The following is an 18,469-nucleotide window of genomic DNA, read 5'->3' on the forward strand; positions in this document are numbered from 1 at the left end:
CCTTCCCTTACTTACCTTTTAGTGAAGGAGGAGGGGGAGTCAGACATCAAATAGGAAGTATAATTAAAAATATATTTTATGTAGGGCAGTGCTGGGATTCACTCAGGGTGGCTGGAAAAATATTAAAGGAAATATTAAGGAAGTATAGAATGCAGTATCAAACGTTTGAAAAGCCAAGTTTTAATGAGCCAGGCTGAAGACAGCCAGTTCTTACATTCGAGCTTTAAGTCATAAGGTGAAGATTAAGATGATAAAAGCTTCCCTGGTTGAGTCTGTTTACCCCACATTCCTTTTTCTCTACTGCGTTTACTCATGTAAACTTCATGCTAGCTGCTCCTCTAAGGGGGAGGTTGAAAAAGAATTACTTCTTAATGGTGTTTATTCTGGACCTCAGAACCACAAGTTTTTATCATTCTTAAAACCACTCTTTCAACCATGTTAATTATCCACAAGCAGGTTAACTTAAAACCTCTGTTACTACTTCTATACCGAATAAATGCAAGAATGAACAAGGAGTCAATTAGCTACAATCACTCTCTAAAAGTTGATAACACCCTAGCCCAACTCTATGTGCCTATATGTAAGGGCATATTTTATTCATCTGATACTTATACTTAATAAATGTTTGTTTAGTAAGAGAAACTAAATGTGAATTGTAAGTATAAAGAAGTCATGATGAGAGGGAAACAAAAGGCCCAAATTAATCAAATTCATCTCTTCTTAGGGAAGACACTGAATTTGTGTCTGCAGATTATCATCTTACCTTTTAATAACAAATGTAATTTGATTGCCCACTTGAATGATGTTTTCCAGCCTTGGGATTCCCTATCATGAGGGACTTCTGAAAGGAATGTCTTCCAGTAGTTCTTCCACACACACATCATTCGCATGTCCTTCAAATTTTTGGTCTTAAAAACCATCTTCAAAGATCTTCAAAGATTAAACTTTGTTTTTCAATATCCTTAAACAGAAGAGAAAGAAAGAAAATCATTATAGACAATGAGGAACATAACCTAAGCTGGTGTGCAGTGGCATGATCTTGATTCCTTGCAATCTCTGCCTCTCGGGTTCAAGCAATTCTCCTGCCTCAGTCTCCCAAGTAGCTGAGATTACAGGTGCCGACCAGCATGCCTGTCTAATTTTTGTATATTTTTAGTAGAGACAGGGCTTCACTGTGTTGGCCAGGTTGGTCTCACACTCCTGACCTCAGCTGATCCACCCACCTTGGCCTCCCAAAGTGCTAAGATTACAGGCATGAGCCAATGTGCCCAGTCATAAACATTATTTGGAAGAAGCTTTTTGCTACTATCTGCCCGTGACTGTAATAACCGTCCTCCATTGGCTGCCTTACAGTAGTGCATTTCAGGCTACGCTTTCATCTGCGCTGCAGCCATGAGATCAGTGTTCTTTAACCCTTCAATATCGTGAGCATGCTATTTAATGAGAATTAACTTTCCACAAAGAATTCAGCGAATCGAAATTAAAAATAGTAAGCAGAGGCTGATTTAGATTAAAAGAGGCATAACAACCAAAGTTAACACATGAAGACTGTTTAAAGCCAGATTTAAAACAAATTTTTTTCAGATAATGAGGAAATGTGATACTATTCAGATAAGAGTAAGGAAACTCAACTAAGGGCTACATATGAGCTGACACCAAAAAATCACTCCTAAATCTGTCAGATATGATGAGAGAGTGGCTGTTCGGGAATGCACACTGAACAGATAAAATAATGTGATGACTGCGATTTGCTTTATAATATTCCTGCAGAGGGAGGTAAAAGAATAGCAGAACAAAATGTGGACATTTTAATGATCACAGAAATTGAGGAATGGGTATTTTAGTGTTCATTGTACTATTTTCTCTACTTTTGAATAAGTATATAAACTGTAATTTTAAAATATAAAAAAAAAAAAAATGGTCGGGAGCAGCAACTCACTCCTACAATTCCAGAACTTTGGGAGGCCGAGGCAGGTGGATCAGTTGGGTCAGGAGTTCAGAGACCAACCTGGTGAAACCCTGTCTCTACCAAAAATACACACACAAAATTAGCCAAATGTGGTGACAGGTACCTGTAATCCCAGATACTCAGGAGGCTGGGGCAAGAAAATCACTTGCACCCAGAAGGAAAAGGCTACAGTTAGCCAAGATCATGCCACTAGACTCCAGCCTGGGCAACAGAGTGAGAATCTGCTTAAAAAAATACCAAAAACAAAAACAAAAATAAAGTAAAAATTAATTTACTATTCCCTGCTCTGAAACCATCCAAACAGAATTCTAAAAGGAAAGATTCTAGCAATTCACATGGTGCTATTTATATAGAGATCTCCCTTGCACCTTTGTATGTAAATTTAAATATTTTGCAACCTGTTGGCTGGGAGTGGTTCAAAGCTGGGCATGGTAACACATGCCTGTAGCCCCAGCCTCTTAGGACACTAAGGCAGGAGGATAACATAAGCCCAAAAGTTCTAGTCACACCCAGACAACATAACAAGACCTGGTTTCTTTAAAAAGAAATGGGGAGCTGTGAGGGAGCTCACTGATGAATTATTTTGGTGATATCAACAAGGCTATCGAAACACTACTATAAAATCCAAAATTACATCGACTGCCAGATTTTTCTCCTTACTTCTGGACTCATTTATCCAATTGCCTCCTCTACCTCCACACCTCAACTTGAAAGAAATTAATTTCTTTGATCTTAGATTGGCTTTCCTCTAACATCTAAGATTTGTATTAAATTCTTACTTCATGTTATTAGCACCAAATCTGAAAGGATCTAGTACAGGAACTCTTTGGAATAAGAAACACACAAAATGAAATAGTTATCATATCTGTAAAAAGAAATATGCCCATAAACAAACAATGGTTAAAAAATTACAGGCTTTCAGTCACACTAAAGAATGATGTTAAATAAAATTATTCTGTCAATTCAACAAGAAACTATATAAACCTAATTCTAACAAGCTTTCTATAAAATAAAAAAGAACCAATTGTCAGAGCTGAGTAAAAGGTGGAAGTTGTAGAAAGAGAAGTCAACTGCAGAACATGCCCATCACATATCATAAAGGCTACCCCAATCACACTCATCCCCCTTATTCCACCTAGTATCACCTGAGGTCAGGAGTTCAAGACCAGTCTGGCCAACATAGAAAAATCCCTTCTCTACTAATAATACAAAAATTAGTCTTGTATGGTGGTGGGCGACTGTGAGGCAGAACTGCCTGAACCCAAGAGCCAGTGAGCCAAAATCACACCATAGCACTCTGACCTGGGGGACAAGAGTGAAAACTGTCTCAAGAAAAAGAAAAACAAATTCCTTTGGGAAGGCTTTCTTCATAGAGATCCTCAACATGAGACTGGAAAAAAGGGTATGGAATCATCACCAGACCTTTGGCTTTTACAGCTTGAGGTAGAAGGACAAAAAGGAAAAGGGATATCATTTAAACACAATTTGCAGCGAAGAATAATTATTGAATCTGTCTTGCTCTTTAACTTTCTTTTCTTGAAACAGAGTTTCACTCTTGTCGCCCAGGCTGGAGTGCAGTGGCACGATCTTGGCTCACTGCAAGCTTCATTTCTCAGGTTCAAAGGATTCTCCTGCCTCAGCCTGCTGAGTAGCTGGGATACAGGAGCCTACCACCACCCCAAGCTAAGTTTGGTATTTTTTGTAGAGACAGAGTTTCACCATTCTGGCCAGGCTGGTCTCGATCCCCTGACCTCAGGTGATCCACTCATCTCAGTCTCCCAAAGTACTGGGATTAGAGGGATGAGCCACTGAGCTGCCCGAGCACTTTCTTATGTTATTAAATGGCCTAACCCAGGTGGGGGCAGTGGCTCAGGCCTGTAATCCCAACAACCTTGAAAGATAAGGTAAGAAGGTTGCTTCAACCTAGGAGTTCAAGACCGGCCTGGGCAACATAGCTAGACCACCCCTCATCTCTACAAAAATTAGGCCAGGTGTGCACCGCACCTAGCTAATTTTTACATCTTTCGTAGAGACAGGGTTTCATCATGTTGCCCAGGCTGGTCTCAAACTCCTAAGCCCAAGCCATCCTCCCGCCTCGGCCCTCAAAGCGCTGGGATTACAGGGCCCAGGGAGCCTCATGTTTTCTTTAAGCAGTCTCCTACTCTTGCACACTTGGAGAGTTTTCTTTTTGTTCTTTTAGGCAGGGTTTACCTCAGTCTCACAGGGTGGAGTTCTGTGGTGGGATCGTAGCTCATTGCAGCCTTGAACCCTGGGGTTCAAGTAGCTGGGAGGCTGAGGTGGGACTACAGATACAGGGTCACACCATGTTGCCCAGGCTGCTCTTGGACTCCTGGACTGAAGGGATTCCTCCTACCTCAGACACACCTGGACACAGTTTTCTATTTTTGACCTAAATAAACACTGTACCAGGTCAGACTTTGTCAACTGCCCTTTTCCAGCCAGCAACACACAGAACCTACCTGAGACATTGCAGTTACCAGGCTTCACTCTGAGGAGAAAACAACACATCTCCAGGCCCTGTACTGTCCCTGTGACTTCCCTGAAAACCCACCCTTCTGACATCACAGACCTCCCCTGATATGGAGCCAATCAGAACTCTGAAAGAAAATGTCAATTGCATGCCAGTCAGATGTGGGCAGTGTTCATGTTTCAAAAGCTAACACTGGCATGACTGACTTAGGGTTGGACCCAGAAAAATTAAAAAGTGAAAGACAAAAATATGTAAAGTAGGCTGAGTACAACAGCTCACGCCTGTAATCCCAACACTTTCAGAGACCGAGGCAGGTAAATCACAAACTCAGAATTTTGAGACCAGCCTGGCCAATAAGGAGGCTGAGGAAGGAGAATTGCTTGAACCCAGGAGGCAGAGACTGCAGCCAGCCGAGATCATGCCACTGCACTCCAGGCTGGATGACAAGAGTGAAAACTTGGTCTCAGAATAAAATCCCTTGGGAAGTCCTTCTGCATAAAGATCTTCCACATGAGACTGGAATAAAAGTACAAGATCATCCTGGACCTTTGGTTTTTACAGCTTGAGCTGTAACTAAAAAAAAAAAAAAAAAAAGGGATATCATTTAAATACAATTTGTAGAAAAGAATTATTCAATCTGTATTGCTCTTTACTTTTTTTTTTTTTTTGACGAAGTCTTGCTCTGTTGCCAGGTGGGAGTGCAATGGCACAATCTCAGCTCACTGAAACCTCCATCTCCCATGTTCAAACAATTCTCCTGCCTCAGCCTCCTGAGTATTTGAAACTACAGGTGCCTGCCACCATGCCCAGCTAATTTTTGTACACTCACTAGAGGTGGGGTTTCACCATATTGGCTAAAATGATCTTGATCTCCTGTCCTCATGATCCACCCGCGTTGGCCTCCCAAAGTGCTAGAATTACAGGCATGAGCCACCATGCCCTGCATTGCTCTTTGTTTTATAATTTGTTCTGTTATTGTAATTGAGTCCAAAAAATAGTATGAAACAAATTAAAAGAACCTCCAAAATGCTAAAATTCTGATTATCAAAGTCTACAGTAAAATATCCCATTACAGCTGGGCATGGTGACTCACACCTGTAATCCAGCACTTTGGGAGGCTGAGGTCAGTGAATCACATGAGATCAGTAGTTCGAGACCATCCTTGCCAACATGGGAAAACCCATCTCTACTAAAAATACAAAAACTACCTATGTGTGGAGGCAGGTGCCTGCAATCCCAGCTACTCGGGAAGCTGAGGAAGGAGAATCACTTGAACCCAGGAGGTAGCAGGTGCACTGAGAGAAGATGATGCCATTGCACTCCAGCATGGGGGACAAGACGGAAACTACAGCTCAAAAAAATTAAATACAATAGAGAAAGAAATAATCCTAATATTTAAGCCAGTGTAGATACAGCCAGACTTTCTACAACAGTCTGAACCAAATTATAAGGCCAGAAAAACATACCAGCTAATGTTATTTAATATATACAGTACTAAATGGAACATGTAATATTTTCAAAACATAAACATTAGTGTAACCTTATTGGACTTATAAAAAATTAACTAATAGAAACAGAAGATTCTCCTGAACTGCAACATCTCAGCTAGCATTTATTTACTCAAGATTGAAATAATACAACATCTATAAAACATCAAGAGCTGGGATGGGCACTGTGGCTGATACTTGTGATCCCAGCACTTTGGGAGGCCGAGGTGGTCAGATCACCTGAGGTCTGGAGTTCGAGACCAGCCTAACCAACATGGAAAAATCCCATCTTTACTTAACAGAAAAAAAAAATTAGCTAGACATGGTGGTGTACACCTGTAATCCCAGCTACTTGGGAGACTGAGGCAGGAGAATTGCTTGAACCCAGGAGGAGGAGGTTGTGGTGAGCTGAGATCAAGCCATTGTACTCCAGCCTGGCCAACAAAAGCCAAATTACATCTCAAAAAAAAAATTAAATTCAAGAGCTAGTCATTGAACAGGCTCAAACCTATAACCCCAGCACTTTGCAAGGCCTAGGTGGGTGGATCACCTGAGGTCAGGAGTTCGAGACCAGCCTGGCCAACATGGTGAAATCCCATCTCTACTAAAAATACAAAAATTAGCTTAGCATGGTGACACTTAACTGTAGTCCCAACTACTACGGACACTGAGGCAGGAGGATTGCTTGAACCTGAGAGGTGGACATTGCAGTGAGCTGAGATCATGCCACTGACCTCCACCCTGGGTCACAGAGCAGGACTCTCTCAAAGAAACAAAAAATGTCAAGAGCATGGGAAGTAGTAAAATTAAACATAACCAACAATGTCCCATCAGAATAGCTCCATTTTTTGCTATCATTATGTGTTAAAGTCTATTTGCTAAACATTGACATTTGTACTAAAGTTTCAAGTGCACCATATAACACATTAGTGCTGAGTGAAGTTTAATACCCTTTGCTGTATACTAAACTTGAATATCATACTTACAGATCAAAACAAAAGTATCTTTCCCTAAGGTAATTACCACTAATGTTGCTTTAAAATTATAAAATGTGAAGATTTTTTATAATGTCACAACAGCTGCAAATTATTGTCTTTAAACAAAATAATCTAATAAATCACCATCACAAAAAAGCCCCAAAACATAATCTATTTCATCTTATAAAAAGCACTTACATTCATAAAACTGTTAGTCAATTTATAAAACTTTAATAGCAGATTATTTTTACTTAGAATAGTACTAAATTAACAATACAATATAAACATAGGCCAGGTGTTGTGTCTAATACCTGTAACCCAGCACTTTGGTAGGCCCAAGGCAAATGGATCACTTGAGGTCACAAGTTCCAGATCAGCCTTGACGACATGGGGAAACCCCAATTCTACTAAAAATACAAAAATCAGGCAGGCGTGGTGGTGGATACCTGTAATCCCACCTATTCCAGAAGCTGAGGTAGAAGAATCACTTGAACCTGGGAGGCGAAGGTTGCAGTGAGCCGAGATCATGTCGTTGCATTCCAGAATGGGTGACAAGAGCAAAACTCCAGCTCAAAAAACAAAATCCCATTACTTTAAGCCAATGTAGATACAGCCAGACTTTCTACAGCAATCTGAACCACATCATAAAGCCAGAAAAACACATCAGCTAGTATGACATAATACATATAGTACTAGATGGGAAAGGTAGTATTTGCAAAACATAAACATCAGTGTAACCTTACTGGACTCGTAAAAACACTTACTGGAGTTATAAACATAATTTTCAAAAGTACCAGAAACAGAAGATTCTCCTGAACTACAACATCTGAGCTAGCATTTATTTACTCAACATTAAAATAATACAACAGGTATAACAAGTCAAGAGCTGGGCCGGGTGTGGTGGCTCACAACTGTCGTCTCAGCACTTTGAGAGGTCAAGGCAGGCAGATCACCTTAGGTCAGGAGTTCAACACCAGCCTGACCAACATTAAAAACCCTTGTCTCTACTATAAATGCAAACTTAGCTGGGTATGATGGCACATACCTGTTATCCCAGCTACTCGGGAGGCTGAGGCAGAAGAATTGTTGGAACCCAGGAGGTGAAGGTTGCCATGAGCCAAGATCGCACCATTGCACTCCAGCCTGGGCAATGAGAGTGAAACTTCATCTCAATAAATAAATAAATAAATAAATGAAAGTCAATCACTGGCCAAACGTGGGTGGCTCATACCTGTAAGCCCAGAATTTTGGGAGGTCAGGGCAGGTGGATCATTCGAGGACAGGAGTCTGAGAGCAGCCTGGCCAACGTGGTGAAACCTCATCTCTACTACCTACACAGAAATTAACTGGGCATGGTGGCACGTTTCTGTAATCCCAGATTCTTGGGAGGCTGAGGCAGCCAGATCACCTAAGGTTAAGAGCTCAACACCAGCCTGGCCAATAGGGTGAAACCCCACCTCTACTATACAAAAATTAGATGGGCATGGTTGTTTGTGCCTGTAATCCCAGCTACATGGGACGCTGAGGCAGGAGAACTGCTTGAACCCAGGAGGTGGAGGTTGCAGTGAGCTGAGATCACACCACTGAACTCCAGGATGGGTAATACAGCAAAATGCCATCTCAAAAAAAAAAAAAAAAAAACAAAAAAAGTAAGAAGGAAAACATTTGCTATGGGAGACCAGAAATATGATCTGCTGGCAATCCTTCCATTTTAGGAAATCTAAACAGTGGGAGTCATTCTGCTTTGTCTCTCTCCGCTCCAGAAACAAAACCAGTAACCAAATCCATTCCATTTCTTTCAAAACACATCTAACAATTAAGAGATGATAATGATCACAGAAATTGAGGAATAAGTATTTTAGTGTTCATAGTACTCTTTTCTCTACTTCTGAATAGGTATAGAAACTGTAATTTTAAAATGTAAAAAAAAAATAAAATAAAATGGCCAGGCACCATGGCTCATGCCTGTAATCCCAACTTTTTGAAAAGCGAAGGCAGGGGGATCACTTGGATCAGGAGATCAAGACCAGCCTGGCCAACATGGTGAAACCCTGTTTCTATCAAAAAATAATAATAAAAAAATAGAAAAGAGCTGGGTGTGGTGGCAGGCACCTGTAGTCCCAGCTACTCAGGAGGCTGAGGCAAGAGAATCAGTAGAACCTGGGAGGCAGAGGCTGCAGTGAGCTACTGCACTCCAGCCTGAACAACAGAGTGAGAATCTGCCTTAAGAAAAAAATAGTAAAAATGAATTTACTAATCCCTGCTCTGAAGCCACATCCAAACAAAACTCTAAACAAAAACATTCAAGCAATTTACATGGTGCTATTTATATACAGATCTCCCATGCACCTCTGAATGTAATATTTAAATATTTTGCAACATGATGGCTGGGAGTGGCTCAAACCTGGGCATGGTGGCACACGGCTGTAGCCCTAGATACTACTTAGGAGACTGAGGAGGATAACTTGAGCCCACGAGTTCTAGCCCAGCCCAGAAAACATAACACGACCCTGTTTCTTTGAAAAGTCAGGGAGCTGTCAGCGAGCTCACTGATAAATTATTTTGGTGTTATCAACGACTGCTATCAAAACACTACTACAAAATCCAAAATGATATCTCTTGCCAGATCTTTCTCCTTACTTCTGAACTCATTTACCAAAATGCCTCCCCCACCTCCACAACTCAACTGGAATGTCAACTTGAAATTAATTAATAAATTAATTTCTTTGTTATTAGACTGGCTTTCCTGTAACACCTAAAGAGTTGTCTTAAATTCTTACTTCATGTTATTAGCATCAAATTTGAAGGCCCATAAATAGCAGTAAAAGATTAGAAGCTTTCAGTCATACTAGACAGTGATGTTAAATCAAATTATTCTGTTAATTCAACAAGGAAATATATAAACCTAATTCTGACAAACTTTCTATAAAATAAAAAAGAACCATTTGTTGGGGTTGAGAGTGAAAACTGGAAGTTTTAGAAAGAGGTGAGACCAACTGCAGAATGTGCTCATCACGCATCACTGAGGCTGTCCCAATCACACCCTCTGCCTCTTTATCCCCCTTATTCCACTTAATTCTTTCCCAGACCATAACCCCTTCTTCCATAGTAAATATCTCCTACTTACTACACATTTCCCCACCAGATTAAATGTTCCAGAATGCATGGGGCAGGGCACTGTCTTCCACACTGCCCAGTTTCCAACACCTGACTCACAGGTACCAAATGACTTCAGGATTATGAGGTTGGAAGTAGTGATTATTTCCTCAATATGTGCAGTGGTTCACAGCAATGAAAATCCCAAGATTTCCTTTCCCCTTTCAGAGGCATTTGAACCAGAGCAACTCCATCTAAAATAGGAGCTGGGTAAAATGAGGCTGAGACCTATTGAGTTGCATTCTCAGATAGTTAAGGCATTCTAAGTCACAGGCTGAGGAAGGAAGTCAGCACAAGATACAATTCATAAAGACCTTGCTGATAAAATGGGTTGCAGTAAAGCGGCCAGCCAAAACCAAGATGGTGACAAGAGTGGCCTCTGGTCGTCCTCACTGCTACTACACTCCCACCAACACCAGGACAGTTTACAAATGCCATGGCAATGTCTCAAAAGGGGAAGCATAAAAATAATCCATTCCTGGCCAGGCTCAGTGGCTCACACCTGTAATCCCAGCACTCTGAAAGGACAAGGTGAATGGATCACCTTAGATCAGGAGTTTCAGAGCAGCCTGACCAACATGGTGGAACCCCCATCTCTACTACAAATTAAAAATAAAATTAGCTGGGTGTGGTGGTGCACACCTGTGATCCCAGCTACTTGGGAGGCTGAGGCAGGAGAATCACTTGAGAACCTGCTTGAGAAGTAAACAAGACAGGCATGATCTGGGCTGTTAGAGCCACTGTGCCGAAGCAGGAGGAAAAAGCCAGCAGCGCTCTGTGAAAAATGAAAGGAGGATGAGTCAGTGAGCCTCAAGGCTGAGATGAGACAGTGCTCAGTAAAGTCCTCTCCAACATGATGACGTTTCAACTGTGATGCTAATAGAAATGAGAAGCACAGAAAGCCCTCAACTAACAGCAGTCCACAAACACCAGTCCTCAGCGCAATGGTGCCAGGAGGCTGTGACCTGAGAAGAAGAAAGGCACACAAATGATCAGAGTGGCTGGCACAGAGCAAGCACTCCACAGACGGCATGTGGGAAAAGCAGAGGAATGGCAGAGGGCAGCTCACTGATGCCCCTGCAGACCCAATCAGGGGCTGTGAGGTTTACTCCACAAACAGTGGAAGGCACTACCTATGACAGTCCAGAGAATGACAGGCTCCACCTCCTACTTACAATGAGCCTGACCGGGCTGCTCTGTGGCATGGCTCTGAGCACTGGAGGGCAGTGAAGTAGGATGGGGTAGAACCTGGGCTTTGTGTTCGGGTAGAGTCAGCAGGCCTTGCAAGGCTGGATACGGGAAGGGAGACAATCATACCTCAGAGTAACTCCTGGGCATCTGGCTTGGGTAGCTGGTAGACCTTGAGAGGAGCTCATGGAGATGGAAATGGGGACTTTGCCTGGGACACATGAAGCCTGAGGAGGGGTCAAGCAGATAGGCAAACATAGAGGTCTGGTATGAGGAGCACCTTCAGGGCCAGGAATGAGGGTGTCAAAAACACAGACAATATAATATTTTTAAGAGGTGGGCAGGGTGGGATTACCTGTAAGGAAGACACAGTAAGAAGAGAGAAAGAGGCTGGGCAATGTGGCTCATACCTGTAATCTGAGCACTTTGGGAGGCCAAGGAAGGCAGATCACAAGGTCAGGAGTTTGAGACTCCATCTCTACTAAAAAAAAAATAGAAAAATCAGCCAGACATAGTGGCAAACATCTGTAATCCTAGCTACTCAGGAGGCTGAGGCAGGAGAATCGCTTCAACCAGGGAGGCAGAGGTTGCAGTGAGACCAGACTGTGCCACTGCTGGCTGGGCATGGTGGCTCATGCCTGTATCCCCACATTTTGGGAAGCTGAGGCAGGCAAATCACCTGAGGTAGACCGTTCCAGACTAGACTGACCAACATGAAAAAACCCATCTCTAATAAAATATAAAATTAACTGTGGCATATGCCTGTAATCCCAGCTACTCTGGAGGCTGAGGCAGAAGAATAGCTTGAACCCGGGAAGCAGAGGTTGCAGTGAGTCGAGATTGAGCTATTGCCCTACAGCCTGGGCAACAAGAGCAAAACTCCATCTCAAAAAAGAAAAAAGTCAAGTGTTAGCCAGGTGGGAGTGGCTCGCACCTGTAACCTCAGCACTGTGGGAGGCCAAGGTGGGTGGATCCCCTGAGGTCAGGAGTTTGAGACTAGCCTGGCCAACATGCTGAAACCCCATCTCTACCAAAAATACAAAAATTAGCTGGGCATGGTGGCACTTACCTGTAGTCCTAGCTACTAGGGAGGCTGAGGCAAGAGGATAAATTCAACCTGAGAAGTGGAGGTTTCGGCCAGCTGAGATCCCACCACTGCGCTCCAGCCTGAGTGAAAGAGGAAGACTCTGTTTCAAAGAAAGAAAAAAAAAAAAGAAAAGTCAAGAGCATGGGGAATATTCAAATCAAACATAACCAACAGTCTCCCATCAAAACAGCTCCATTTCTTTGCTATCAGTATGTGTTAAGGTCTATCTGCTAAACACTGATATTTGTACTCATGTTTCAAGTGCACATTAGTGCTTATATTTAATATCCTTTGCTGTACACTAAACTTGAATATCATACTTTCATATTACAAAAAAAGTATCTTTCCCTAAGGCAATTACCATTAATAATGCTTTAAAATTATAAAGTGTGAAGATAGTTTTTATAATTTCACTTGTTATAATTTCACAACAGCTGAACATTGTCTTTAAACAAAATAATCTAATAAACCACCATCACAACAAAATCCCCACAACATAATCAGTTTCACCTGATAAAAGCACTGATATTTATAAAAATTATCAGTCAATTTATAAAACAGTGAATTCATAAAACTTGAATAGCAAATGATTTTTACTCAGAATAGTACTAAATTAACAATATCATAAAATCATAGGCCAGGTGCAGTGGCTCACACCTGAATTTTCAGCACTTTGTGAGGCCAAGCCAGGTAGATCACTTGAGGTCAGGAGTTCAAGACCAGTCCGGCCAACATGGTGAAACCCTGTCTCTACCAAAAATACACAGGTTAACTGAACATGGTGGTGCACACCTATGATTCCCGCTACTTGGGAGGCTGAGGCAGAAGAATTGCTTGAAACCATGAGGCAGAGGTTGTAGTGAGCCAAGATCTCATGCCACTGCACTTCAGTCTGTGCAACAGAGCAAGATTCTGCCTCAAAAAATAAATAAGTAAATTAAAACATAAGCAAGATGAATTTATTATGTGTTTATATATCCAGTATTATGTGAAGCAGTGTAGCATGCTATCAAATCTTTAATATAGATCTTCAGTTCTCACGACCACTAAAGAGCATACTAAGGCTCAAACAGAATAAGAGACTTGGCCAAGCTCTTATTCTCATGATCTGCCCACCTTGGCCTCCCAAAGTGCTGGGATTACAGGCATGAGCCACCATGCCCAACCAAATACCAAATTTAACAAAGCAGATAAAGAGAAATAATTAGTTTAAAAAATTAATTAAATCCCTAAGATCCAGGGCTTTGCAATAAATATGTACATAAATCGCCAATATTCATGCTGAAAGTTTAAAAGAAATGCTAACTGATAATTTAAGAAATACAATTTTTCCTTAGCTTTACAGTAATCTAGAAAGAAAGAAAGTTTCTAATATTTAGACAGACACTACAAGATGAACTGTGACTCCATTGTATAAACACTCATGAACAAAGTATTACAGGACTTTTCCAGTTTAGACATACCATATTTTCTTTCAGATAGTTCTTCAATGTGTTTACATAGATCAGCGATACCATCATTGCATTTCTCTGAAAATTGAGCAAAGGTTGATTGTCAATAATATGTCCCTACGTCAGAGCAACATTAACGTATAATGACTTATTTCCTATATTTTACATCTCAACAGTCCATATCATTTTACTGCTTTTGAAAAAATGTTTCCCTTTTTTGGTGGTTCTTATAATTAGTTTAATTGGAGACTGTAGGAAAAGTTTTAAAGTTTAGTACCTCTTTTTATCCTTTTAATTTCTAAAAAGGAGGAGGGGAGAAAAGATCCATCAAATTAAATAACAAGGAGGCCACAACGACAATGTCTCCAGGGGTCTTTTAGCAAACTTCCTAACACATATCTCACTTGTGTGGAAATAAGACTTTACAGCAGCCAGTGAGGCCATGTAGGCCTGTAATCCTAGCACTTAGGGAGCAGAGGTAAGTGGATCACTCTGAGATGAGGGCAACATAGCAGAAACTTCCGTCCCCTCCCCCACCTTCCACTGCCCCCTCCATGTGCCCATCTCATCCGAAAATACAAAACTTAACCAGACATGGTGGCAGGCACCTGTAGTCCCAGGTACTCAGGAGGCTGAGGTAGAAGAATCACTTGAACCCAGGAGACAAATGTTGCAGGGAACGAAGACTGCAGCCAGCCTGTGCAAAAGAGCAAGACTCCATGTCAAAAAAGAAAACCCCAAAGCAAAAATCCAAACCCTTTTCCTCCCAATCACTGAAACACCAGGAAGGTGTAATAGTTTTGCAGCATACCTGTAATAGGCTGATAGTAATGCCCCAAGATGCTCATAACCTAATCCCAGGAACCGGTGAACATGACCTCATATGGTAAAAGGGGCTTTAGAGATATAATGAAGTTAAGGACTTCTGGCCAGGAAGATTATTCTGGCTAGTCACAGTGGGGTTGATGTACTCACCCAGATCCTTACCAGAGCAGAGCAGGTGATGGAGAGCGATGGGAAGTGTAGTGATGGAAGCAGGAACCTCCAGTCATTCAAGAAGGGCAGCACAAGCTGAGGATTCCAGGAAGCCTCCAGGGCCAGAAACTCATTCTCCTTCAGAGCCTGGGAAGGTACCTGCCCTGCTCCCACCTTGAGTCAGTGGGACCGACTTTAGAATTCTGGCCTTCAGAACATAAGCGAATACATCTGTGTTGCTTTTTTTTTTTTTTTTTTTTTAGACAGAGTTCCCCTCTTTTTACTTAGGCTGGAGTGTGATGGCACGATCTCGGCTCACTGCAACCTCCGCCTTCCAGGTTGAAGCAATTCTCCTGCCTCAGCCTCCTGAGTAGCTGGGATTACAGGCATGCACTATCACACCCAGCTATTTTTATATTTTTATTAGAGGTGGAGTTTCTCCATGTTGGTCAGGCTGGTCTCGAACTCCCAACCTCAGGTGATCCGCCCGCCTCAGCCTCCCAAAGTGGATTACAGGTATGAGCTACCATGCCCAGCTACGTCTATGTTGTTTTAAGCCCTAAGTGTGTGGTAATTTGTTCCAGCAGAAACAGGAAACTAGTATCATAGTGAAGCCTCAAAACGCACCTGAAGGGGCTGGGTGCTGTGGTTCATGCCTGTAATCCCAGCATTTTGGGAGGTCAAAGTGGGCAGATCACTTGAGATCAGAAGTTCGAGACCAGCCTGGTCAACATGGTGAAACCCTGTCTCTGCAAAAAAACTAGCTAGTGTGGTGGCATGGCACATGCCTGTAATCTCAGCTACTTGGAAGGCTAAGACATGGGAACAGTTTGAACCTGAAGAGGGGGAGGCGGAGGTTGTAGTGAGCCAAGATTGTGCCACTGCACTCCAGCCTGGGTGAGAGAGCCAGACTTCATCTCAAAACACACCTGGCTAATTTTTGTGTTTTTAGTAGAGACAGGTTTTGCCATGTTTCCCAGGCTCTACTCAAACTCCTGGACTCAAGCGATCCACCTGTCTCAGCTTCCCAAAGTGCTGGGATTACCGGTGTGAGCTCTGGCACTCAGCACTCACCAAGGCCTTTGACAACATGCTTTTCCAGGTGATCGGTCCTTGTCTGGTCTGGCTCTGCCACACTCTCCACTACACCAAGTTGGAATCCTTAGCTACTTTTCAGAAGAGGAGGGTGTGTACTTTAATCCCAGCTCAGTATGGTTCAGATCTGCATTTAACTCATGGAACCTGGCTGCTTCCCAGGCCCTGGAGAAAAAAAGGGTCTCTGTGGGTATGATACAGGATAAGCCAAGATCATGCCACTGCACTCCAGCCTGGGCTACAACAGCGAGACTCCATCTCAAGAAAACAAAAACAAAACAAAACAGACTCCATCTAAAAGAAAAACAAAGACAAAACAAAAACAAATGTGGCACGGCAAAGAAAATAATTATTGTGTTAAAGACAGTTTCATAGAAAATAAAAGACAATACAATAAGCTGTCTTTTTAGATTAGTACAGTTGTTATTCTTATTTTACAGCTAAAAAAATGAGCTCAGGGCAAGTGTGGTGGCTCACATCTGTAATCACAGCATTTTAAGAGGCTAAGGCAGGTGGATAATGAGGTCAAGAGATCAAGACGATCTCTGCCAAAATGGTGAAACCGCATCGCTACTAAAAATACAGAAATTAGCTGGATGTGGTGGCACGTGCCTGTAGTCCAAGCTACTCAGGAGGCTGAGGCAGGAGAATCACTTGAACCCGAGAGTTGGAGGTTGCAGTGATCTAAGATGACACCACAGCAAAAGAGCAAGACCCCGTCTCTAAAAAATAAAAAATAAATAAAATAAGTAAAAGAGAAACAGGCTCAGAGAATGTTATTTGATTGGACCATCTTGCATCTCTGGACAGAGAAGGTAAGATCAGACTTCATGTGTAACTCCCCTAGCTTACCAGGGTGCCTCTCATAAAAGGAAGACATATAACTTTGGCCTAATATACAAAGATGCTGGAACAGTCAATTCTACATACAGTACTTCCATGTTCATCAAGGGAAACCTTAAGGGAAGGTGAAAATGCTTCTTGAAGGGACTGGACACCAGTGCCCTTACTTGTTGCCTTTGGGCTCTTCCTCCAAGGGTAACGGTGACCTCAAATTACTGACTGTTGCAATCAACGGGAGGAAATGGTACCAAGGTCACTAACATCAGGCAAATTCACTTGAGGACCTATCCGTGCGCTTTGACAGACAAAAACTGCTTTTGTAAAGGATACTGTATTTCAGAAAAACATAATCACATTAACATCTAATAACACTGTAAAATGCTGTTGTGTTGAATGCTACTTTAGAAAAATATGCTCAAATGTAGAGAAAAAATTGTGATAGAAAACTACTTACCAATTATCTAGCTAGCTATCTAGAGACATGGTCTCATTCTTTTGCTCAGGATGGAGGGTTGTGGGATGACCCTACTCACTGCAGACCTGCTCCTGGCCTCAGGTGATCCTCCTGCCTCAGCATCCTAAGTGGCAGGGGACACAAGTGGACACAGTTACACCTGCCTTTTTTATTTGTTTCTTTTGAAGAATCAGGGTTTCACTACATTGCCCAGGCTGGTCTCAAACTCTGGAGTCTCACTCTGTCAACCAGGCTAGGGTTCAGTGATGTGATCTTGACTAACTGCAACCCCTGCCTCCTGGGTTTAAGCAATTCGCCTGTGTCAGCCTCCCTAGTAGCTGGGACTACAGGCATGTGCCACCACATGCGGCTAATTTTTGTAGAAACTGGGTTTCATCACGTTGGCTACACTGATCTCGAACTCCTGACCTCAGGTGATCCACCTGCCTTGGCCTCCCAAAGTGCTGGAATTACAGAGCCAGCAAGCCAAGCCACGGACTTTGTTACTAAATAGCCTAAACCAAGTGGGGCGCCGTGGCTCACACCTTTAATCCCAACAACTCTGAAGGCCAAGGTGAGAAGATGGCTTGTACTCAGGAGTTCAAGACCAAACTGGGCAAAATGGGAGGATCTCCCCCTCCCATCTCTACACAAAAATACAAAATATTAGGCTAGGCATGCACTGTGCCTGGCTAATTTTTGTATCTTTTGTAGAGACGGGGTTTTGTCATGTTGCTCAGGCCAGTCTCACACTCCTGATTCCAAGCCATCCTCCCGCCTCAGCCTCCCAAAATGCTGGGATTACAGGGCCCAGGCAGCCTCAATTTTTCTTTAAGCAGTCCCCCAATGTTGCACACTTGGATAGTTTTCTTTTTTATTTTTTTAGACAGGGTTTACCTCAGTCTCGCAGGCTGGAGTGCGGTGGTAGAATCTTAGCTCATTGCAGCCTTGAACCTTGGGGTTCAACTAGCTGGGAGGCTGAGGTGGGACTACAGAAATGGGGTCACACCACTTTGCTAGGCTGCTCTTGAACTCCTGACCTGAAGAAAACTTCCCACCTCCCTAGTGTCCGGACACACTTTTTCTATTTTTTAACCCACATAAATACTGTGCTGGGTCGGAGTTTGTTACCTACCCTTCTCCAGCCTGCAGCACACAGGACGCAGCGGAGATGGAGGTTACCGGACTCTGCTCTGGGGAGAAGACAACACAGCTCCTAGGCAACACACCTTCACGTAAGTCGCGTAAGGCTTGCCTCTGTGACGTCGCCGGAGGCCCGTCTCCGTGCGCCGTGAC

At 42.6% G+C, this 18,469-nt stretch overlaps 2 long non-coding RNA genes across 31 annotated transcripts in view; both read right to left on the reverse strand.

The window, feature by feature from the left end:
- Positions 1 to 903, reverse strand: part of LOC103791152 (uncharacterized) — a 39,637-nt gene extending 38,734 nt beyond the window's left edge. For all 16 annotated transcript variants that reach the window (XR_013522606.1, XR_013522604.1, XR_013522597.1 and 13 more), the window contains exons 1-2: positions 764 to 903; positions 16 to 111 (exon numbers count right to left, since the gene is read on the reverse strand). This is a non-coding gene — a long non-coding RNA (uncharacterized LOC103791152). The remainder of the gene's footprint in view (positions 1 to 15; positions 112 to 763) is intronic.
- A 13-nt stretch (positions 904 to 916) lies between these two features.
- LOC118144222 (uncharacterized) lies at positions 917 to 18,395 on the reverse strand. 15 transcript variants are annotated; one of them, XR_013522618.1, is made up of 9 exons: positions 18,309 to 18,395; positions 14,794 to 14,955; positions 14,415 to 14,503; positions 13,819 to 13,884; positions 12,338 to 12,455; positions 11,679 to 11,749; positions 11,398 to 11,495; positions 7,970 to 8,067; positions 7,370 to 7,493 (listed from the first exon to the last, which is right to left on the reverse strand). It is a non-coding gene; the product is annotated as an uncharacterized LOC118144222 (long non-coding RNA). The 15 variants fall into 15 exon arrangements; XR_013522610.1 differs by having other exon boundaries at positions 14,794 to 14,989; XR_013522612.1 differs by having other exon boundaries at positions 14,794 to 16,041.
- Positions 18,396 to 18,469: the final 74 nt, after the last annotated feature.

Source organism: Callithrix jacchus, chromosome 9 (assembly GCF_049354715.1).
Source record: "Callithrix jacchus isolate 240 chromosome 9, calJac240_pri, whole genome shotgun sequence".
NCBI classification, from domain to species: domain Eukaryota; kingdom Metazoa; phylum Chordata; class Mammalia; order Primates; family Cebidae; genus Callithrix; species Callithrix jacchus.